Here is a 17,626-nt window from a genome sequence, read left to right on the forward strand (position 1 = left end):
AATAAGATTAATGCTTATGAAGAAATATAAAATCTCATCCCTTCCCCAATATCGCGCCACACCCCTACCCCTTAATTCCCTGGTTGAACTTGATGGACATATGTCTTTTTTCGACCGTACTAACTATGTAACTATGTAACATAACATGGGGGGGGGGGGGGGGGTCTCCTGGCTGTTCACACAGGTGTGTCATTGCTGTACATTGACCATGCATTGCTTCTGTGGTATTGCAAAGGCAAAGACAAATGCTTCCAGCCATCCATTGCACTAATGGATTGGTCATCAGCTGGCTGTCTATGTCCCGCATCAATATAGACCAAAGTACAGAGGGTTAGGCTATGCTATTGTGCACCTACCTGATGCATCAGAAGGTGCGAGGCCCTTGCTAAATTCTGTGCACAGACTTTGAGATCTATACTTTAGACTGTATCTAAACCTGCTCCAACATGGACTGACATTCTGGCCTACTTTCAGCCGATGCGACTTGTCTGTCGCTGAACAGTCGCTTTTTATGTATTCAGCACCTATGTATAATGTTGTAAAAATGCTCTAGAAGCTAAAGTCGCAGAAATGTCACACATATTTGGCCTGCAACTTTCTGTGCGACAAATTCAGACAGGAAAAATCAGTATAAATCCTTAGAAAATTATCCCCCAGTGTCTCCATCTGCTGGCGGTATTGAATAAGCATTGCTGCACTGATGGGGTATGCATTAGACGAAAAAAAAGAAGAAAAAGAAGAATAATACGCCCAGAAAAGAGGCGAAAAGGAGAAAAACGTAAAAAAACGTGAAAAAAAAGTAAGAGGAAGAGAAGGGAAAAAAAGGTGGAAATGGGTTTAAAAGTGATTTCGGCGGAGAAATATATATATATATATATATATATATATATATATATATATATATACGCGCACACACACACATATATATAAACGTATTCTCCGTTGAGATATTGCAGCCGCTGCTGTGTCCAGGCCCAGGAGCCTTAGCACTGTGCTGTGATGTCACTCAATACCACTGACATCACTAGGTGTAAACAACATCTCTCCTTTGCTGTGTATGTGACTATGGAGCTGTTTGGTGATGTCGTCTATTATGGCCTTCATAGAAGCAACAGGAGATTGTTGCATCCATCTAGAACCCTCAGAACTACAGTGCTATGATGTCACTCACTTCCACAGGCCTTGCAGAGTGTAAACGACAACAACCCAGCTTTGTTGTGTATGTAACCATAGGGATTTGTGATGTCACCTAGAACCTTCACAGCAGCGACAGCTTTATGAGGAGCATCAGCACTGCTCTGCCTGAGCAGAACCATCACCGCCATAGGTTGTCAAATAACCCGGATTTAACCCACACAGGTAAGTCCAATGGGGTGCAGGCATGTCCTCTATGCTTACAGCTTCCCGTGGGTGTTGGTTTGATACCGTTTGGGGACAGCCAAGGAGGCATCTGCAGGCAACAAAGGTAGGTGTGTGCTTGTGTGTGTGTTTCCTATGCAGATCCTAAGCCCAGTGTCACATGCAAGTAGGAGGAGTAAGAAGGGTTCCTGGCAAATCCGGGTTATGGATTGCATTTAAAAAGGCCCCGTGGGAGTGCAATGGGCCCCTGTCTTGCTGCTTAGCAATAATGGTATGGGTTTAGGTTCTGCTGTGTGTACTGGTGGTTGACTGCCCCCCAGCCCAGAGTGTGCATGGAAAATTGTCTGGCAGCCTCCCTGACAGCAAGCAGTGATAGTGCCCATGAAGGGCACCTTGTTGGGCCCGCCCCTTTCACGGTTATCGCTTCTCGGCCTTTTGGCTAAGATCAAGTGTAGTATCTGTTCTTATCAGTTTAATATCTGATACGTCCCCTATCTGGGGACCATATATTAAATGGATTTTTGAGAACGGGGGCCGATTTCGAAGCTTGCTTCCGTCGCCCTATGCATTGACCCGATATGGCAGTATCTTCGGGTACAGTGCACCACCCCCTTACAGGGTTAAAAAGAAAGATTCCTACTTTCATTGCTACCTGCTTGCTGGCTAGCCAGCTAGCCAGCCCTGTGGGCCTTGCTGCTGCTGCAGCCAAAAAACAAAAGGTGGTGCTGCTGCTGCTTCTGCTGCTTCTGCTTCTGCTTGTGTCTGGCCGCTGTTGGAGCGTCCAGGCACAGGACTTCTGCTGCTGCTGACTAAATGGCCTCCTTAATTGGATCATTTGAGTAGCCAGCACACCTGTGCAGGTAGGGCATGACATGATAGGCAGCTGCCTTGATAGCGGGTGGGTGCTGAATGTTCCTAATTGACAAAATAAGATTAATGCTTATGAAGAAATATAAAATCTCATCCCTTCCCCAATATCGCGCCACACCCCTACCCGTTAATTCCCTGGTTGAACTTGATGGACATATGTCTTTTTTCGACCGTACTAACTATGTAACTATGTAACATAACATGGGGGGGGGGGGGGGGGGTCTCCTGGCTGTTCACACAGGTGTGTCATTGCTGTACATTGACCATGCATTGCTTCTGTGGTATTGCAAAGGCAAAGACAAATGCTTCCAGCCATCCATTGCACTAATGGATTGGTCATCAGCTGGCTGTCTATGTCCCGCATCAATATAGACCAAAGTACAGAGGGTTAGGCTATGCTATTGTGCACCTACCTGATGCATCAGAAGGTGCGAGGCCCTTGCTAAATTCTGTGCACAGACTTTGAGATCTATACTTTAGACTGTATCTAAACCTGCTCCAACATGGACTGACATTCTGGCCTACTTTCAGCCGATGCGACTTGTCTGTCGCTGAACAGTCGCTTTTTATGTATTCAGCACCTATGTATAATGTTGTAAAAATGCTCTAGAAGCTAAAGTCGCAGAAATGTCACACATATTTGGCCTGCAACTTTCTGTGCGACAAATTCAGACAGGAAAAATCAGTATAAATCCTTAGAAAATTATCCCCCAGTGTCTCCATCTGCTGGCGGTATTGAATAAGCATTGCTGCACTGATGGGGTATGCATTAGACGAAAAAAAAGAAGAAAAAGAAGAATAATACGCCCAGAAAAGAGGCGAAAAGGAGAAAAACGTAAAAAAACGTGAAAAAAAAGTAAGAGGAAGAGAAGGGAAAAAAAGGTGGAAATGGGTTTAAAAGTGATTTCGGCGGAGAAATATATATATATATATATATATATATATATATATATATATATATACGCGCACACACACACATATATATAAACGTATTCTCCGTTGAGATATTGCAGCCGCTGCTGTGTCCAGGCCCAGGAGCCTTAGCACTGTGCTGTGATGTCACTCAATACCACTGACATCACTAGGTGTAAACAACATCTCTCCTTTGCTGTGTATGTGACTATGGAGCTGTTTGGTGATGTCGTCTATTATGGCCTTCATAGAAGCAACAGGAGATTGTTGCATCCATCTAGAACCCTCAGAACTACAGTGCTATGATGTCACTCACTTCCACAGGCCTTGCAGAGTGTAAACAACAACAACCCAGCTTTGTTGTGTATGTAACCATAGGGATTTGTGATGTCACCTAGAACCTTCACAGCAGCGACAGCTTTATGAGGAGCATCAGCACTGCTCTGCCTGAGCAGAACCATCACCGCCATAGGTTGTCAAATAACCCGGATTTAACCCACACAGGTAAGTCCAATGGGGTGCAGGCATGTCCTCTATGCTTACAGCTTCCCGTGGGTGTTGGTTTGATACCGTTTGGGGACAGCCAAGGAGGCATCTGCAGGCAACAAAGGTAGGTGTGTGCTTGTGTGTGTGTTTCCTATGCAGATCCTAAGCCCAGTGTCACATGCAAGTAGGAGGAGTAAGAAGGGTTCCTGGCAAATCCGGGTTATGGATTGCATTTAAAAAGGCCCCGTGGGAGTGCAATGGGCCCCTGTCTTGCTGCTTAGCAATAATGGTATGGGTTTAGGTTCTGCTGTGTGTACTGGTGGTTGACTGCCCCCCAGCCCAGAGTGTGCATGGAAAATTGTCTGGCAGCCTCCCTGACAGCAAGCAGTGATAGTGCCCATGAAGGACACCTTGTTGGGCCCGCCCCTTTCACGGTTATCGCTTCTCGGCCTTTTGGCTAAGATCAAGTGTAGTATCTGTTCTTATCAGTTTAATATCTGATACGTCCCCTATCTGGGGACCATATATTAAATGGATTTTTGAGAACGGGGGCCGATTTCGAAGCTTGCTTCCGTCGCCCTATGCATTGACACGATATGGCAGTATCTTCGGGTACAGTGCACCACCCCCTTACAGGGTTAAAAAGAAAGATTCCTACTTTCATTGCTACCTGCTTGCTGGCTAGCCAGCTAGCCAGCCCTGTGGGCCTTGCTGCTGCTGCAGCCAAAAAACAAAAGGTGGTGCTGCTGCTGCTTCTGCTGCTTCTGCTTGTGTCTGGCCGCTGTTGGAGCGTCCAGGCACAGGACTTCTGCTGCTGCTGACTAAATGGCCTCCTTAATTGGATCATTTGAGTAGCCAGCACACCTGTGCAGGTAGGGCATGACATGATAGGCAGCTGCCTTGATAGCGGGTGGGTGCTGAATGTTCCTAATTGACAAAATAAGATTAATGCTTATGAAGAAATATAAAATCTCATCCCTTCCCCAATATCGCGCCACACCCCTACCCCTTAATTCCCTGGTTGAACTTGATGGACATATGTCTTTTTTCGACCGTACTAACTATGTAACTATGTAACATAACATGGGGGGGGGGGGGGGGGTCTCCTGGCTGTTCACACAGGTGTGTCATTGCTGTACATTGACCATGCATTGCTTCTGTGGTATTGCAAAGGCAAAGACAAATGCTTCCAGCCATCCATTGCACTAATGGATTGGTCATCAGCTGGCTGTCTATGTCCCGCATCAATATAGACCAAAGTACAGAGGGTTAGGCTATGCTATTGTGCACCTACCTGATGCATCAGAAGGTGCGAGGCCCTTGCTAAATTCTGTGCACAGACTTTGAGATCTATACTTTAGACTGTATCTAAACCTGCTCCAACATGGACTGACATTCTGGCCTACTTTCAGCCGATGCGACTTGTCTGTCGCTGAACAGTCGCTTTTTATGTATTCAGCACCTATGTATAATGTTGTAAAAATGCTCTAGAAGCTAAAGTCGCAGAAATGTCACACATATTTGGCCTGCAACTTTCTGTGCGACAAATTCAGACAGGAAAAATCAGTATAAATCCTTAGAAAATTATCCCCCAGTGTCTCCATCTGCTGGCGGTATTGAATAAGCATTGCTGCACTGATGGGGTATGCATTAGACGAAAAAAAAGAAGAAAAAGAAGAATAATACGCCCAGAAAAGAGGCGAAAAGGAGAAAAACGTAAAAAAACGTGAAAAAAAAGTAAGAGGAAGAGAAGGGAAAAAAAGGTGGAAATGGGTTTAAAAGTGATTTCGGCGGAGAAATATATATATATATATATATATATATATATATATATATATATATATACGCGCACACACACACATATATATAAACGTATTCTCCGTTGAGATATTGCAGCCGCTGCTGTGTCCAGGCCCAGGAGCCTTAGCACTGTGCTGTGATGTCACTCAATACCACTGACATCACTAGGTGTAAACAACATCTCTCCTTTGCTGTGTATGTGACTATGGAGCTGTTTGGTGATGTCGTCTATTATGGCCTTCATAGAAGCAACAGGAGATTGTTGCATCCATCTAGAACCCTCAGAACTACAGTGCTATGATGTCACTCACTTCCACAGGCCTTGCAGAGTGTAAACAACAACAACCCAGCTTTGTTGTGTATGTAACCATAGGGATTTGTGATGTCACCTAGAACCTTCACAGCAGCGACAGCTTTATGAGGAGCATCAGCACTGCTCTGCCTGAGCAGAACCATCACCGCCATAGGTTGTCAAATAACCCGGATTTAACCCACACAGGTAAGTCCAATGGGGTGCAGGCATGTCCTCTATGCTTACAGCTTCCCGTGGGTGTTGGTTTGATACCGTTTGGGGACAGCCAAGGAGGCATCTGCAGGCAACAAAGGTAGGTGTGTGCTTGTGTGTGTGTTTCCTATGCAGATCCTAAGCCCAGTGTCACATGCAAGTAGGAGGAGTAAGAAGGGTTCCTGGCAAATCCGGGTTATGGATTGCATTTAAAAAGGCCCCGTGGGAGTGCAATGGGCCCCTGTCTTGCTGCTTAGCAATAATGGTATGGGTTTAGGTTCTGCTGTGTGTACTGGTGGTTGACTGCCCCCCAGCCCAGAGTGTGCATGGAAAATTGTCTGGCAGCCTCCCTGACAGCAAGCAGTGATAGTGCCCATGAAGGGCACCTTGTTGGGCCCGCCCCTTTCACGGTTATCGCTTCTCGGCCTTTTGGCTAAGATCAAGTGTAGTATCTGTTCTTATCAGTTTAATATCTGATACGTCCCCTATCTGGGGACCATATATTAAATGGATTTTTGAGAACGGGGGCCGATTTCGAAGCTTGCTTCCGTCGCCCTATGCATTGACCCGATATGGCAGTATCTTCGGGTACAGTGCACCACCCCCTTACAGGGTTAAAAAGAAAGATTCCTACTTTCATTGCTACCTGCTTGCTGGCTAGCCAGCTAGCCAGCCCTGTGGGCCTTGCTGCTGCTGCAGCCAAAAAACAAAAGGTGGTGCTGCTGCTGCTTCTGCTGCTTCTGCTTCTGCTTGTGTCTGGCCGCTGTTGGAGCGTCCAGGCACAGGACTTCTGCTGCTGCTGACTAAATGGCCTCCTTAATTGGATCATTTGAGTAGCCAGCACACCTGTGCAGGTAGGGCATGACATGATAGGCAGCTGCCTTGATAGCGGGTGGGTGCTGAATGTTCCTAATTGACAAAATAAGATTAATGCTTATGAAGAAATATAAAATCTCATCCCTTCCCCAATATCGCGCCACACCCCTACCCCTTAATTCCCTGGTTGAACTTGATGGACATATGTCTTTTTTCGACCGTACTAACTATGTAACTATGTAACATAACATGGGGGGGGGGGGGTCTCCTGGCTGTTCACACAGGTGTGTCATTGCTGTACATTGACCATGCATTGCTTCTGTGGTATTGCAAAGGCAAAGACAAATGCTTCCAGCCATCCATTGCACTAATGGATTGGTCATCAGCTGGCTGTCTATGTCCCGCATCAATATAGACCAAAGTACAGAGGGTTAGGCTATGCTATTGTGCACCTACCTGATGCATCAGAAGGTGCGAGGCCCTTGCTAAATTCTGTGCACAGACTTTGAGATCTATACTTTAGACTGTATCTAAACCTGCTCCAACATGGACTGACATTCTGGCCTACTTTCAGCCGATGCGACTTGTCTGTCGCTGAACAGTCGCTTTTTATGTATTCAGCACCTATGTATAATGTTGTAAAAATGCTCTAGAAGCTAAAGTCGCAGAAATGTCACACATATTTGGCCTGCAACTTTCTGTGCGACAAATTCAGACAGGAAAAATCAGTATAAATCCTTAGAAAATTATCCCCCAGTGTCTCCATCTGCTGGCGGTATTGAATAAGCATTGCTGCACTGATGGGGTATGCATTAGACGAAAAAAAAGAAGAAAAAGAAGAATAATACGCCCAGAAAAGAGGCAAAAAGGAGAAAAACGTAAAAAAACGTGAAAAAAAAGTAAGAGGAAGAGAAGGGAAAAAAAGGTGGAAATGGGTTTAAAAGTGATTTCGGCGGAGAAATATATATATATATATATATATATATATATATATATATATATATATATACGTGCACACACACACATATATATAAACGTATTCTCCGTTGAGATATTGCAGCCGCTGCTGTGTCCAGGCCCAGGAGCCTTAGCACTGTGCTGTGATGTCACTCAATACCACTGACATCACTAGGTGTAAACAACATCTCTCCTTTGCTGTGTATGTGACTATGGAGCTGTTTGGTGATGTCGTCTATTATGGCCTTCATAGAAGCAACAGGAGATTGTTGCATCCATCTAGAACCCTCAGAACTACAGTGCTATGATGTCACTCACTTCCACAGGCCTTGCAGAGTGTAAACAACAACAACCCAGCTTTGTTGTGTATGTAACCATAGGGATTTGTGATGTCACCTAGAACCTTCACAGCAGCGACAGCTTTATGAGGAGCATCAGCACTGCTCTGCCTGAGCAGAACCATGACCGCCATAGGTTGTCAAATAACCCGGATTTAACCCACACAGGTAAGTCCAATGGGGTGCAGGCATGTCCTCTATGCTTACAGCTTCCCGTGGGTGTTGGTTTGATACCGTTTGGGGACAGCCAAGGAGGCATCTGCAGGCAACAAAGGTAGGTGTGTGCTTGTGTGTGTGTTTCCTATGCAGATCCTAAGCCCAGTGTCACATGCAAGTAGGAGGAGTAAGAAGGGTTCCTGGCAAATCCGGGTTATGGATTGCATTTAAAAAGGCCCCGTGGGAGTGCAATGGGCCCCTGTCTTGCTGCTTAGCAATAATGGTATGGGTTTAGGTTCTGCTGTGTGTACTGGTGGTTGACTGCCCCCCAGCCCAGAGTGTGCATGGAAAATTGTCTGGCAGCCTCCCTGACAGCAAGCAGTGATAGTGCCCATGAAGGGCACCTTGTTGGGCCCGCCCCTTTCACGGTTATCGCTTCTCGGCCTTTTGGCTAAGATCAAGTGTAGTATCTGTTCTTATCAGTTTAATATCTGATACGTCCCCTATCTGGGGACCATATATTAAATGGATTTTTGAGAACGGGGGCCGATTTCGAAGCTTGCTTCCGTCGCCCTATGCATTGACCCGATATGGCAGTATCTTCGGGTACAGTGCACCACCCCCTTACAGGGTTAAAAAGAAAGATTCCTACTTTCATTGCTACCTGCTTGCTGGCTAGCCAGCTAGCCAGCCCTGTGGGCCTTGCTGCTGCTGCAGCCAAAAAACAAAAGGTGGTGCTGCTGCTGCTTCTGCTTCTGCTTGTGTCTGGCCGCTGTTGGAGCGTCCAGGCACAGGACTTCTGCTGCTGCTGACTAAATGGCCTCCTTAATTGGATCATTTGAGTAGCCAGCACACCTGTGCAGGTAGGGCATGACATGATAGGCAGCTGCCTTGATAGCGGGTGGGTGCTGAATGTTCCTAATTGACAAAATAAGATTAATGCTTATGAAGAAATATAAAATCTCATCCCTTCCCCAATATCGCGCCACACCCCTACCCCTTAATTCCCTGGTTGAACTTGATGGACATATGTCTTTTTTCGACCGTACTAACTATGTAACTATGTAACATAACATGGGGGGGGGGGGGGTCTCCTGGCTGTTCACACAGGTGTGTCATTGCTGTACATTGACCATGCATTGCTTCTGTGGTATTGCAAAGGCAAAGACAAATGCTTCCAGCCATCCATTGCACTAATGGATTGGTCATCAGCTGGCTGTCTATGTCCCGCATCAATATAGACCAAAGTACAGAGGGTTAGGCTATGCTATTGTGCACCTACCTGATGCATCAGAAGGTGCGAGGCCCTTGCTAAATTCTGTGCACAGACTTTGAGATCTATACTTTAGACTGTATCTAAACCTGCTCCAACATGGACTGACATTCTGGCCTACTTTCAGCCGATGCGACTTGTCTGTCGCTGAACAGTCGCTTTTTATGTATTCAGCACCTATGTATAATGTTGTAAAAATGCTCTAGAAGCTAAAGTCGCAGAAATGTCACACATATTTGGCCTGCAACTTTCTGTGCGACAAATTCAGACAGGAAAAATCAGTATAAATCCTTAGAAAATTATCCCCCAGTGTCTCCATCTGCTGGCGGTATTGAATAAGCATTGCTGCACTGATGGGGTATGCATTAGACGAAAAAAAAGAAGAAAAAGAAGAATAATACGCCCAGAAAAGAGGCGAAAAGGAGAAAAACGTAAAAAAACGTGAAAAAAAAGTAAGAGGAAGAGAAGGGAAAAAAAGGTGGAAATGGGTTTAAAAGTGATTTCGGCGGAGAAATATATATATATATATATATATATATATATATATATATACGCGCACACACACACATATATATAAACGTATTCTCCGTTGAGATATTGCAGCCGCTGCTGTGTCCAGGCCCAGGAGCCTTAGCACTGTGCTGTGATGTCACTCAATACCACTGACATCACTAGGTGTAAACAACATCTCTCCTTTGCTGTGTATGTGACTATGGAGCTGTTTGGTGATGTCGTCTATTATGGCCTTCATAGAAGCAACAGGAGATTGTTGCATCCATCTAGAACCCTCAGAACTACAGTGCTATGATGTCACTCACTTCCACAGGCCTTGCAGAGTGTAAACAACAACAACCCAGCTTTGTTGTGTATGTAACCATAGGGATTTGTGATGTCACCTAGAACCTTCACAGCAGCGACAGCTTTATGAGGAGCATCAGCACTGCTCTGCCTGAGCAGAACCATGACCGCCATAGGTTGTCAAATAACCCGGATTTAACCCACACAGGTAAGTCCAATGGGGTGCAGGCATGTCCTCTATGCTTACAGCTTCCCGTGGGTGTTGGTTTGATACCGTTTGGGGACAGCCAAGGAGGCATCTGCAGGCAACAAAGGTAGGTGTGTGCTTGTGTGTGTGTTTCCTATGCAGATCCTAAGCCCAGTGTCACATGCAAGTAGGAGGAGTAAGAAAGGTTCCTGGCAAATCCGGGTTATGGATTGCATTTAAAAAGGCCCCGTGGGAGTGCAATGGGCCCCTGTCTTGCTGCTTAGCAATAATGGTATGGGTTTAGGTTCTGCTGTGTGTACTGGTGGTTGACTGCCCCCCAGCCCAGAGTGTGCATGGAAAATTGTCTGGCAGCCTCCCTGACAGCAAGCAGTGATAGTGCCCATGAAGGGCACCTTGTTGGGCCCGCCCCTTTCACGGTTATCGCTTCTCGGCCTTTTGGCTAAGATCAAGTGTAGTATCTGTTCTTATCAGTTTTCATGCTGGTGGGGATGGGTGCTGCATGGAGGATGCAGGTGTACCAGGGCTTTCCGGGGCTGGTTCTGAGGAATCAGCTCGACGGCTGCCCCGATGTGACCTGTTCCCTCCGGGTCTCGCCATGAGGCTGAGAGGGTCTAGAGCCGAGGTACTTTTGTGCCTCGGGGAGTGGTGACCCCGAGGTGCCGAAACTCACTGGGAGAATAGGCTCACTGAGTTGAAGCACGGGCACCATAATCTCTTCACCTTGTGGCACTCACCTCTTGATTCCCGGCCTTCTGGCTAGGATCAGAGAAATTTTTATAGATCCGGCCGGATGTCCGGGCAGTATATCTGCACACATTCACTTATTTATTTATTTTTTGTCTCACTGTGTCACTTTTTGCGTGTTGTGTGTTCACAGGATTTGTCAGGATGCGGTAGCCCTTCTGGGTGTCCCTCCTGGCGGTCTAGGGGAGGTGTGTGTGGCCATTAGGTTCCGCACCTCCCTGCAAACACCCCGGGTACTCCTGCTTCGCAGGGTACCTACCGTAATCGGCTCTGCGGGCAGATACCTTGGCTAACGCCAAGGGGGATGCCGGGAGCATTTGTGGTCTCCTAGTAGCTTCGGCGAAAAGGGACATCGAACCTGGAACCTCGCAGGTACCTCTTGGTCCGGAGGCGAAGGGTAAGGTTTGTTGGGGGGCCTCTCTTGTTGGGGGGCCTCTCTCCTATCGGAGAAGGGCTTGCGATAGACCGCATCCTTTGTGCACGTTTTTTTAGTGTAACACGTTTGCACTTTTTCTTGCACTTTGGGTGAATCGAAAGCACGTTCCTCGGCTTTAGATAAAAAAAAAAAAAAAAAAAAAAAAAAAATCTGTTCTTATCAGTTTAATATCTGATACGTCCCCTATCTGGGGACCATATATTAAATGGATTTTTGAGAACGGGGGCCGATTTCGAAGCTTGCTTCCGTCGCCCTATGCATTGACCCGATATGGCAGTATCTTCGGGTACAGTGCACCACCCCCTTACAGGGTTAAAAAGAAAGATTCCTACTTTCATTGCTACCTGCTTGCTGGCTAGCCAGCTAGCCAGCCCTGTGGGCCTTGCTGCTGCTGCAGCCAAAAAACAAAAGGTGGTGCTGCTGCTGCTTCTGCTGCTTCTGCTTCTGCTTGTGTCTGGCCGCTGTTGGAGCGTCCAGGCACAGGACTTCTGCTGCTGCTGACTAAATGGCCTCCTTAATTGGATCATTTGAGTAGCCAGCACACCTGTGCAGGTAGGGCATGACATGATAGGCAGCTGCCTTGATAGCGGGTGGGTGCTGAATGTTCCTAATTGACAAAATAAGATTAATGCTTATGAAGAAATATAAAATCTCATCCCTTCCCCAATATCGCGCCACACCCCTACCCCTTAATTCCCTGGTTGAACTTGATGGACATATGTCTTTTTTCGACCGTACTAACTATGTAACTATGTAACATAACATGGGGGGGGGGGGGGTCTCCTGGCTGTTCACACAGCATTGACCATGCATTGCTTCTGTGGTATTGCAAAGGCAAAGACAAATGCTTCCAGCCATCCATTGCACTAATGGATTGGTCATCAGCTGGCTGTCTATGTCCCGCATCAATATAGACCAAAGTACAGAGGGTTAGGCTATGCTATTGTGCACCTACCTGATGCATCAGAAGGTGCGAGGCCCTTGCTAAATTCTGTGCACAGACTTTGAGATCTATACTTTAGACTGTATCTAAACCTGCTCCAACATGGACTGACATTCTGGCCTACTTTCAGCCGATGCGACTTGTCTGTCGCTGAACAGTCGCTTTTTATGTATTCAGCACCTATGTATAATGTTGTAAAAATGCTCTAGAAGCTAAAGTCGCAGAAATGTCACACATATTTGGCCTGCAACTTTCTGTGCGACAAATTCAGACAGGAAAAATCAGTATAAATCCTTAGAAAATTATCCCCCAGTGTCTCCATCTGCTGGCGGTATTGAATAAGCATTGCTGCACTGATGGGGTATGCATTAGACGAAAAAAAAGAAGAAAAAGAAGAATAATACGCCCAGAAAAGAGGCGAAAAGGAGAAAAACGTAAAAAAACGTGAAAAAAAGTAAGAGGAAGAGAAGGGAAAAAAAGGTGGAAATGGGTTTAAAAGTGATTTCGGCGGAGAAATATATATATATATATATATATATATATATATATATACGCGCACACACACACATATATATAAACGTATTCTCCGTTGAGATATTGCAGCCGCTGCTGTGTCCAGGCCCAGGAGCCTTAGCACTGTGCTGTGATGTCACTCAATACCACTGACATCACTAGGTGTAAACAACATCTCTCCTTTGCTGTGTATGTGACTATGGAGCTGTTTGGTGATGTCGTCTATTATGGCCTTCATAGAAGCAACAGGAGATTGTTGCATCCATCTAGAACCCTCAGAACTACAGTGCTATGATGTCACTCACTTCCACAGGCCTTGCAGAGTGTAAACAGCAACAACCCAGCTTTGTTGTGTATGTAACCATAGGGATTTGTGATGTCACCTAGAACCTTCACAGCAGCGACAGCTTTATGAGGAGCATCAGCACTGCTCTGCCTGAGCAGAACCATCACCGCCATAGGTTGTCAAATAACCCGGATTTAACCCACACAGGTAAGTCCAATGGGGTGCAGGCATGTCCTCTATGCTTACAGCTTCCCGTGGGTGTTGGTTTGATACCGTTTGGGGACAGCCAAGGAGGCATCTGCAGGCAACAAAGGTAGGTGTGTGCTTGTGTGTGTGTTTCCTATGCAGATCCTAAGCCCAGTGTCACATGCAAGTAGGAGGAGTAAGAAGGGTTCCTGGCAAATCCGGGTTATGGATTGCATTTAAAAAGGCCCCGTGGGAGTGCAATGGGCCCCTGTCTTGCTGCTTAGCAATAATGGTATGGGTTTAGGTTCTGCTGTGTGTACTGGTGGTTGACTGCCCCCCAGCCCAGAGTGTGCATGGAAAATTGTCTGGCAGCCTCCCTGACAGCAAGCAGTGATAGTGCCCATGAAGGGCACCTTGTTGGGCCCGCCCCTTTCACGGTTATCGCTTCTCGGCCTTTTGGCTAAGATCAAGTGTAGTATCTGTTCTTATCAGTTTAATATCTGATACGTCCCCTATCTGGGGACCATATATTAAATGGATTTTTGAGAACGGGGGCCGATTTCGAAGCTTGCTTCCGTCGCCCTATGCATTGACCCGATATGGCAGTATCTTCGGGTACAGTGCACCACCCCCTTACAGGGTTAAAAAGAAAGATTCCTACTTTCATTGCTACCTGCTTGCTGGCTAGCCAGCTAGCCAGCCCTGTGGGCCTTGCTGCTGCTGCAGCCAAAAAACAAAAGGTGGTGCTGCTGCTGCTTCTGCTGCTTCTGCTTCTGCTTGTGTCTGGCCGCTGTTGGAGCGTCCAGGCACAGGACTTCTGCTGCTGCTGACTAAATGGCCTCCTTAATTGGATCATTTGAGTAGCCAGCACACCTGTGCAGGTAGGGCATGACATGATAGGCAGCTGCCTTGATAGCGGGTGGGTGCTGAATGTTCCTAATTGACAAAATAAGATTAATGCTTATGAAGAAATATAAAATCTCATCCCTTCCCCAATATCGCGCCACACCCCTACCCCTTAATTCCCTGGTTGAACTTGATGGACATATGTCTTTTTTCGACCGTACTAACTATGTAACTATGTAACATAACATGGGGGGGGGGGGGGGGGGTCTCCTGGCTGTTCACACAGGTGTGTCATTGCTGTACATTGACCATGCATTGCTTCTGTGGTATTGCAAAGGCAAAGACAAATGCTTCCAGCCATCCATTGCACTAATGGATTGGTCATCAGCTGGCTGTCTATGTCCCGCATCAATATAGACCAAAGTACAGAGGGTTAGGCTATGCTATTGTGCACCTACCTGATGCATCAGAAGGTGCGAGGCCCTTGCTAAATTCTGTGCACAGACTTTGAGATCTATACTTTAGACTGTATCTAAACCTGCTCCAACATGGACTGACATTCTGGCCTACTTTCAGCCGATGCGACTTGTCTGTCGCTGAACAGTCGCTTTTTATGTATTCAGCACCTATGTATAATGTTGTAAAAATGCTCTAGAAGCTAAAGTCGCAGAAATGTCACACATATTTGGCCTGCAACTTTCTGTGCGACAAATTCAGACAGGAAAAATCAGTATAAATCCTTAGAAAATTATCCCCCAGTGTCTCCATCTGCTGGCGGTATTGAATAAGCATTGCTGCACTGATGGGGTATGCATTAGACGAAAAAAAAGAAGAAAAAGAAGAATAATACGCCCAGAAAAGAGGCGAAAAGGAGAAAAACGTAAAAAAACGTGAAAAAAAAGTAAGAGGAAGAGAAGGGAAAAAAAGGTGGAAATGGGTTTAAAAGTGATTTCGGCGGAGAAATATATATATATATATATATATATATATATATATATATACGCGCACACACACACATATATATAAACGTATTCTCCGTTGAGATATTGCAGCCGCTGCTGTGTCCAGGCCCAGGAGCCTTAGCACTGTGCTGTGATGTCACTCAATACCACTGACATCACTAGGTGTAAACAACATCTCTCCTTTGCTGTGTATGTGACTATGGAGCTGTTTGGTGATGTCGTCTATTATGGCCTTCATAGAAGCAACAGGAGATTGTTGCATCCATCTAGAACCCTCAGAACTACAGTGCTATGATGTCACTCACTTCCACAGGCCTTGCAGAGTGTAAACAACAACAACCCAGCTTTGTTGTGTATGTAACCATAGGGATTTGTGATGTCACCTAGAACCTTCACAGCAGCGACAGCTTTATGAGGAGCATCAGCACTGCTCTGCCTGAGCAGAACCATCACCGCCATAGGTTGTCAAATAACCCGGATTTAACCCACACAGGTAAGTCCAATGGGGTGCAGGCATGTCCTCTATGCTTACAGCTTCCCGTGGGTGTTGGTTTGATACCGTTTGGGGACAGCCAAGGAGGCATCTGCAGGCAACAAAGGTAGGTGTGTGCTTGTGTGTGTGTTTCCTATGCAGATCCTAAGCCCAGTGTCACATGCAAGTAGGAGGAGTAAGAAGGGTTCCTGGCAAATCCGGGTTATGGATTGCATTTAAAAAGGCCCCGTGGGAGTGCAATGGGCCCCTGTCTTGCTGCTTAGCAATAATGGTATGGGTTTAGGTTCTGCTGTGTGTACTGGTGGTTGACTGCCCCCCAGCCCAGAGTGTGCATGGAAAATTGTCTGGCAGCCTCCCTGACAGCAAGCAGTGATAGTGCCCATGAAGGGCACCTTGTTGGGCCCGCCCCTTTCACGGTTATCGCTTCTCGGCCTTTTGGCTAAGATCAAGTGTAGTATCTGTTCTTATCAGTTTAATATCTGATACGTCCCCTATCTGGGGACCATATATTAAATGGATTTTTGAGAACGGGGGCCGATTTCGAAGCTTGCTTCCGTCGCCCTATGCATTGACCCGATATGGCAGTATCTTCGGGTACAGTGCACCACCCCCTTACAGGGTTAAAAAGAAAGATTCCTACTTTCATTGCTACCTGCTTGCTGGCTAGCCAGCTAGCCAGCCCTGTGGGCCTTGCTGCTGCTGCAGCCAAAAAACAAAAGGTGGTGCTGCTGCTGCTTCTGCTGCTTCTGCTTCTGCTTGTGTCTGGCCGCTGTTGGAGCGTCCAGGCACAGGACTTCTGCTGCTGCTGACTAAATGGCCTCCTTAATTGGATCATTTGAGTAGCCAGCACACCTGTGCAGGTAGGGCATGACATGATAGGCAGCTGCCTTGATAGCGGGTGGGTGCTGAATGTTCCTAATTGACAAAATAAGATTAATGCTTATGAAGAAATATAAAATCTCATCCCTTCCCCAATATCGCGCCACACCCCTACCCGTTAATTCCCTGGTTGAACTTGATGGACATATGTCTTTTTTCGACCGTACTAACTATGTAACTATGTAACATAACATGGGGGGGGGGGGGGGGGGGTCTCCTGGCTGTTCACACAGGTGTGTCATTGCTGTACATTGACCATGCATTGCTTCTGTGGTATTGCAAAGGCAAAGACAAATGCTTCCAGCCATCCATTGCACTAATGGATTGGTCATCAGCTGGCTGTCTATGTCCCGCATCAATATAGACCAAAGTACAGAGGGTTAGGCTATGCTATTGTGCACCTACCTGATGCATCAGAAGGTGCGAGGCCCTTGCTAAATTCTGTGCACAGACTTTGAGATCTATACTTTAGACTGTATCTAAACCTGCTCCAACATGGACTGACATTCTGGCCTACTTTCAGCCGATGCGACTTGTCTGTCGCTGAACAGTCGCTTTTTATGTATTCAGCACCTATGTATAATGTTGCAAAAATGCTCTAGAAGCTAAAGTCGCAGAAATGTCACACATATTTGGCCTGCAACTTTCTGTGCGACAAATTCAGACAGGAAAAATCAGTATAAATCCTTAGAAAATTATCCCCCAGTGTCTCCATCTGCTGGCGGTATTGAATAAGCATTGCTGCACTGATGGGGTATGCATTAGACGAAAAAAAAGAAGAAAAAGAAGAATAATACGCCCAGAAAAGAGGCGAAAAGGAGAAAAACGTAAAAAAACGTGAAAAAAAAGTAAGAGGAAGA

The 17,626-nt window shown here is 46.2% G+C and overlaps 7 non-coding genes and 1 pseudogene across 7 annotated transcripts; all 8 read left to right on the forward strand.

The window, feature by feature from the left end:
* The first annotated feature begins 1,778 nt into the window (after nt 1–1,778).
* On the forward strand, nt 1,779–1,969 carry LOC130340883 (U2 spliceosomal RNA). Its single transcript, XR_008880917.1, has one exon. It is a non-coding gene; the product is annotated as a U2 spliceosomal RNA (small nuclear RNA).
* A 2,095-nt stretch (nt 1,970–4,064) lies between these two features.
* LOC130340827 (U2 spliceosomal RNA) lies at nt 4,065–4,255 on the forward strand. The gene has a single exon (XR_008880874.1). It is a non-coding gene; the product is annotated as a U2 spliceosomal RNA (small nuclear RNA).
* A 2,090-nt stretch (nt 4,256–6,345) lies between these two features.
* On the forward strand, nt 6,346–6,536 carry LOC130340884 (U2 spliceosomal RNA). The gene has a single exon (XR_008880918.1). It is a non-coding gene; the product is annotated as a U2 spliceosomal RNA (small nuclear RNA).
* A 2,094-nt stretch (nt 6,537–8,630) lies between these two features.
* LOC130340885 (U2 spliceosomal RNA) lies at nt 8,631–8,821 on the forward strand. Its single transcript, XR_008880919.1, has one exon. It is a non-coding gene; the product is annotated as a U2 spliceosomal RNA (small nuclear RNA).
* Nucleotides 8,822–10,897: 2,076 nt separating this feature from the next.
* LOC130340841 (U2 spliceosomal RNA) lies at nt 10,898–11,057 on the forward strand (annotated as a pseudogene).
* Nucleotides 11,058–11,766: 709 nt separating this feature from the next.
* On the forward strand, nt 11,767–11,960 carry LOC130340838 (U2 spliceosomal RNA). The gene has a single exon (XR_008880880.1). It is a non-coding gene; the product is annotated as a U2 spliceosomal RNA (small nuclear RNA).
* Nucleotides 11,961–14,026: 2,066 nt separating this feature from the next.
* Nucleotides 14,027–14,217, forward strand: LOC130340886 (U2 spliceosomal RNA). The gene has a single exon (XR_008880920.1). It is a non-coding gene; the product is annotated as a U2 spliceosomal RNA (small nuclear RNA).
* Nucleotides 14,218–16,306: 2,089 nt separating this feature from the next.
* On the forward strand, nt 16,307–16,497 carry LOC130340888 (U2 spliceosomal RNA). The gene has a single exon (XR_008880922.1). It is a non-coding gene; the product is annotated as a U2 spliceosomal RNA (small nuclear RNA).
* Nucleotides 16,498–17,626: the final 1,129 nt, after the last annotated feature.

This window comes from Hyla sarda, unplaced genomic scaffold (assembly GCF_029499605.1).
Source record: "Hyla sarda isolate aHylSar1 unplaced genomic scaffold, aHylSar1.hap1 scaffold_603, whole genome shotgun sequence".
NCBI classification, from domain to species: domain Eukaryota; kingdom Metazoa; phylum Chordata; class Amphibia; order Anura; family Hylidae; genus Hyla; species Hyla sarda.